General features: G+C 39.5%; 1 protein-coding gene across 1 annotated transcript in view; it reads left to right on the top strand.

The window, feature by feature from the left end:
- Window positions 1-6,000, top strand: part of LYPD6B (LY6/PLAUR domain containing 6B) — a 94,184-nt gene that overhangs the window by 1,087 nt on the left and 87,097 nt on the right. The window lies entirely within an intron of this gene.

Raw genomic sequence — 6,000 nt, 5'->3', positions numbered from 1 at the left:
CTCCATCATGGGATTTAGTTTTGTGAAATTTCATCTAACATTTAGGTGCATGCATATGTATTTTTACATAATTAAAATTCAGATGCAGGTTCAAATATATATTTTACTTATTATTAATATAAACCTTTTTTTGCTGCGGTGCTACAAAGTCTTAATAATATTTCATGGTAGTCTCATAGTCCATCAAGTTGATAGGTCATAATTTATAATAACGATTCCTTTCCTGTTGGACATGTAGATTGTTTCCAAAATTTCCTCTGCCGTAGAAGACAATGTAATAAACTTCTTCATGAAGATAGATTTTTTTTTATTGCCTAAAGTATTGTTTTCTTAAGTTAAATTTTTCAAGAGTAGATTTAGAGGGTCAAGGCCAATTTTACTGTTTATGCGATTTATCTTCATAGGTTTGCTTCCTTGATAGATAGTGAATGATTGTTCTTCTTTTTATATATTGTTAATTTTTCAGAGTCTAATCAGCACTGAGGAGTTCACATAGTACTAAGTTGACTGACCAAATTTGATGATTGTATTGGTAACGGTCCCAGCAGGACACAGATTCACCCCATTGGTTCAAATGAAGAGGAATTGATAAAGGACTAAGCCCACAGAAGGGCATGCTGGTTACAGAACAAACAAGGAACTACAACAGTGGAAAGCCATATCTGGCCCTGGAACGAATGGACAAGAAAGGGATATGGAGTTTCATGAGTCCTCATGGCCAGCCCTGGGCTGAAGGGACAATGGGAGGAAGTGATGTTCCAGGAGCCCGTAGAGCCACAGCCTTGGTGGAAGCAGAGCCTGCTGGTCTGGGGCTGTAGAGTGATGTAGCTTTCACCAGAGCCATGGGACTACGACACGCGGGGCAGTGGGAGGGAACGCCTCAACCTCCCCCTCTCCAGTCTCCTGCAGTGCCTCCCATTGGTGGAACCCAACCGAGGTCACTTGGCACAGGAACCTGGGTGATGCTGCCTTCAGGGGTCACCCTCCTGGAACACAGAGCAGGGCAGACAATGGATCTGGGGCTGGTGGAGGTGAAGGGGCAAATGGAAAAAACCAAACAAACAGATCAAAGTAGCACGATAATGATGGGAAGTTTGTGTCAATAGCAGTACAGGGCCCATTTTGCAGAATCTCAATTTTGGATCATATTTCACATCTCTCTGGACTGTAGTCTCTCAGGCCTTAAATATTGCATTTCCTTTATTATGAAAATCAGGCCACAGCGAGAGAGCTGGGGACTCCTGAAAGTGCACTCAGCACTGACTTGAAAACAAGTCCCAAGTCTGTGGGCTCTGTTTGCTCCTTGGCAGTCTCTGTAGTCATCTCATGTCAGCTCTGATTTTATTCCTCATAGTAGCTGTTCCATATCTCCTCCAGCTCCTAACCTCACCCCTTAAGGTTTTGAGCTGAGTATGTTCTAGTTTCAAATGTATGCTTAGGACAGATTTTCTGTAGCAACATGGTCGCATTCCCCAGGGCAGTTTCTCACATTGAGGGCCCAGAGTCTCTGAGCATTTATGGACTTAGGGAGTTTTTGAGTCCTCTATATGAATTCTGAAATGTTGCTTTCATTTGGATGGCACTCAAAATTTTATATAGACGTATTCTGGACCATTTGGATGACTGTCTTATAATTGAGCACTGCAACATGTCAGCACCTGCATTTGGGTTTGTGTTCAAATTAATGCCACTTTACATTAAAACCACTTTACATGTGGAGAGTTCTTAAGAAAAAATCAGGGTAGACTTAATTTGATCCCAAAGCACTATTTTACATTCAAAGGCCAGAAGCCCACAGAGCAGGCTGATGGAGGAAGTTTATGCAGTAGTTCCAGCAGGGAGTGTGGTGGGAGAATCCAGTCATCACACGGAACATGGAAGTAAGGGCTGGCCAAGCTCTAAAGGACCCAAGCCACTGTGACCAGCACCACACACACCCTTATTTGGGCAGCAACATGGTTTCAGCAAAACATCATCTAGCATGTTAAATAAATGTCGTAATTTGAATGCTATTGGTTGTACGGTTTGGGTTGTATTTATTTATACGTGTTCTTTGGTTTGTGTAGATTAAGGGTGATAAGTGTAAGGATTTTGCACCTGGTTTTATGTTGGTTGTTTTCTAAGTAACATGCTAATAATGATAATTTGAGGGGGATTCAAGAGAACATGTTTCTTTAAAAAAGGTCAATATATAACTCCTGGTGGACAATTACTGTGCGGAGGGAAGGGTACTAAATTGGTCATCTCGACCTCCATGTACTGATTGAAGGAAGGAAAGAAAGAAGAAGGGAAGGAAGAAAGAAGAAAAGAACTTATAAATGACTATATGAATCTTTACCCCAAGAATTCATGAGGTTTTTGGATGGTGTTGTATCACATATTTAGAAAGTACCCACATGATGTTAGCTAAGAGGACCCCGCAGGCTTATTCACTCTGCGATTTTCTAGTTAGGGACTCTTTCCTGTAGAACCCAAGGGCTATTCTTCCTATTTCTGCCATAACAAAGTAGCATACTCAACTCTGATAAATATTTACTGACTGATTTTCTTAAGTATTAATTCCATTTGTTGAAAATATTAAAGAATGTTTCTTTCTTTAAATTCCTCACTGCACTACCCCTCCAAGAATGTGGTTTATGAATACAGTATTTCTTGGGCGATACCAATATTAGTCCTCTTCGGGGCTGGGACAAACTACTTTGTAATTTTTAGTGACAATTTTTCCACTGAGCAAAGAACATTGTCTCCTCGCTGTACATAGCAGATAATTTATATCAACACTGAGGGCAATTATATGCATGTGGGAAACCCAGGTATTGGTGTGATTGGTGTTAAATGCATGGGTCTGTTCTTTCCAAGAGGTTATAAAGCACTATGTGAGGGATCATATGATACTACCAACAAGAGTGCATGCTGGAATAGCCCAGTATTCACAACTAGACAACACATTTTGTCCTTAGCAACCCATGAGAACAGAGTCACTTCTAACACTTCTAAAGTTACGGTAACAGGGCAGTTATGAACTATTATTGTCACTGCTCACTAATTCCTTTAATGGAGTTCATCAGAGGTAGAGATCATCCAAATAATAGTTCATAAGTAATTTGGAGCTGGCGCTGAAATGTGTTATGCAGTTTATCTCCCACCAATTGACCTTTCTCCTTTTTTGCTTTAAGATTATATAAAATGGAGCCCAAATTCCACAAGTTAGGATTCTAATTACAGTTTTTCACCTCCCCAATTCTTTTATCACCTCCCTCTTCCTGTACCAGCCCCATTGTCCAAGTTGTCAGTAACAGTGATGAAGTCATCGCCAGGAGAAGCTACTTTGGGTAAGTTTCCCAGAGCCCAACACTCAGTAGCCCCAGGCTCAGTAACCAGGTGACAAGGAAGCCTTTGAAGAACAGCCTTGCCTTGATTTTTTTCTCCCCTAAGAAGAAAGCTCGTATGGGTTGGTGTGGTCAGACTGCATCTAGCAGAAAAATTCTAGGAGGAAGTTGGACTTTCCTACTCAAACATAAACTTTTCACGGCCCCTCATTTCTACCACCCCACACCTCTTGACTGGCAAAACCCAGAAACTCAAACACATCCTTCCCTACCAGTCAGTGCAGTAACTTTACAAATCACTAATCTCCAAGCCTGTTTGCCAAAGTCAAACAATGCCTAGCCCCAACAAAGCCCTCCACAAACAAAGACACGCCTGGCCTGCAAGTTAGGATAAGTGGATTATTTTCTAGACACAGCTGAAAGTTTAGGCTGCCAAAACAGTCTTTCTTTCCCCTGGGGGAATTTTCTTTTCCGAGAGCCCCTCTTCCTCAGGGAAGCCACCCTGCCTCTAGGGGCCATGGAATCCCTCTAGGGAATTACATTTTGTCCAGAAACTCATAAACCATCCCTCCCCACTCCCATCACAACTGGGAAGGGACAGGCTCAGTTGGGGTGAGTTAGGATGGGAGGGAGAGAGGCCAGGGAGCCCTGGTGCTAGTTTTGGTGTATTAGGGTCCTGGTACCATTTTCTCCCACTGGGAATAAGCTAATCAGCATCATAACCCCCTTTCCAAACAACTCAAGCACCTTGAAATACTTCAGTCATACTCTCTTAAATTATATGCTAATGTCTAATATTTTAGTTTCGACCCCTTTTATTATCACAATATAGATATTTATTTTATTTTACAGAGACAGTTTAAAATATCTGTTTAAAATTACCTACATATTTACCAACTTTTTCCTCCTTATATGTCAGACATCCCTTCTGGGTATGTTTTCCTCCTTTCTAAAGTATGTTCTTTAGAAATTCCTGTAGTGAATTTATGCCGGTAGTAGACTCTCTGTTTTTGTTTATAAGAAAATATATTTATTTCATTCTCATTCTTAAAAAAAAAAGCTTCATTGGGTGTTCTAGTAAATAGTTATTTTCTCCTAGCACTTTGAAGATAACTGTCTTCTGACTTCAATTGTTGCTGTTGAGAAATCTGCTGTCAGTCTAATTGTTGATATCTTTTCCAGCTGCTTTTGTAACATGGCGATTGCCTTTGGTATTCTGCAGTTTCATTTTAGTGCATTTAGATGTAGAAAACTTTATTTCTTTTACTTCGGAGATAGTGTTTTCTGCATCTTTGGATTGGTGTCTTTCTTTAGTTCTAGAAAAATCTTGGCCATTATATCTCAAAATTGCATCTCCTCCATTCTCTATTCTCTCTTTCTATTACTTCTTTTGGACTTGTATTCAACCTTCTTATTCTGTGCTCCATGCCTCTGAATAGCCTGTAATATTTTCCATGTTTCTCTCTCTCTCTCTCTCTCTTTCCCTCTTTCTCTTTCTCTCTTTCCCCTCTACATTCTGATCACTTTTTTCATAATGCTTATGAGGTCAGTAATTCTCTCTGCAGCTATGTACATCTGTGGTTTAACCCATCCATTGAGTTTTTAATTTTAATAGTTTTATATTGTTGCTTTTGTTTTCCTAAAAGCTCTCTTTGGCTACTTTGCAAATCCTTCTGGTCATTTTTTGAAAGTCTCTCTTTGTTTATTAATTTTTTAACTCCATATTTTATTACATGAAATATTTTTATATATAATATTTTATATCTGAGAGTACTAAATATTTGGTAATTGAGGGTGTGATTCTGTTGTTTATTATCTCTGCTAATTCTTATTTATGTTGTTTTGTTTTTTGTGTTTTGAGAAATTTTTGTGAGAGCTTATATTTGATTCAATTTAATTTATAGCAATATTGAGGGCTTAAATTGAGAGCTTTCCTCCAGAGAAGATTTCCATTATTGTGTCCTAGAGCTTGGGTGCAGGATTGACTTGGGACTGCTTTAGCAACCTCCAGGGATCTTGGCTTACTGTGTAAAACTCAGGTTCAGCTACCCATCATGAGAGGGATGTGGTGCTCAGTCTGACTCCAGAGTCTTAGCAGAAACTGCTCCTGGGGCAACCCTGACTTGTGTATGTGCTTGCCACTTAGTATTTTGATTTTATCTATATTCCCTCCCTCCCTCTCTCTGTCCCTCCCTTCCTTCCTTCCTTCTGTGTGTGTGTATGTATATACTTTGTTGGGACATTTTGTTTACTTTTTTGGTGGTCAGAAATGCATTATAAGGTTTGTTTATTGTATTTATTCAGGATCTTGATGTATTGTAGCGGGACCTTGCAGAATATGGGCTAGATGCAAAAAAAAAAGTGACCTCTGTATGGTGTGCCCCAGTTTCTCATCTCCTTTCAGTTATAGCTAACTTGTGCCTGAGTCACTGAGCTTTGGAACTACCCTACTCTTGATTTATGGGGTATAATGGTGCCCTCATGTCCAGCATTTCATGTTCTACCTTATGGTCTTCTTTTATTGGACTGATCACTCAAAGGTCATTGGCCAGAGGTGTGTCTTCAAAATATAGCATTGTATAGGTAAATGAATATTTTTAAAGAAACAAATTGGACCCCATATTTGGGTATTCATTTCTTTTATTTTTATTTATTTATTAATTTTTTTTTT

The sequence above is a fragment of the Propithecus coquereli genome, unplaced genomic scaffold, assembly GCF_000956105.1.
Source record: "Propithecus coquereli isolate 6110/MARCELLA unplaced genomic scaffold, Pcoq_1.0 Scaffold118, whole genome shotgun sequence".
In the NCBI taxonomy this organism is placed as follows: Eukaryota; Metazoa; Chordata; class Mammalia; order Primates; family Indriidae; genus Propithecus; species Propithecus coquereli.
The sequence above is the reverse complement of the archived record's forward strand: the minus strand, read 5'-3'. Positions and strand labels throughout refer to the sequence as shown.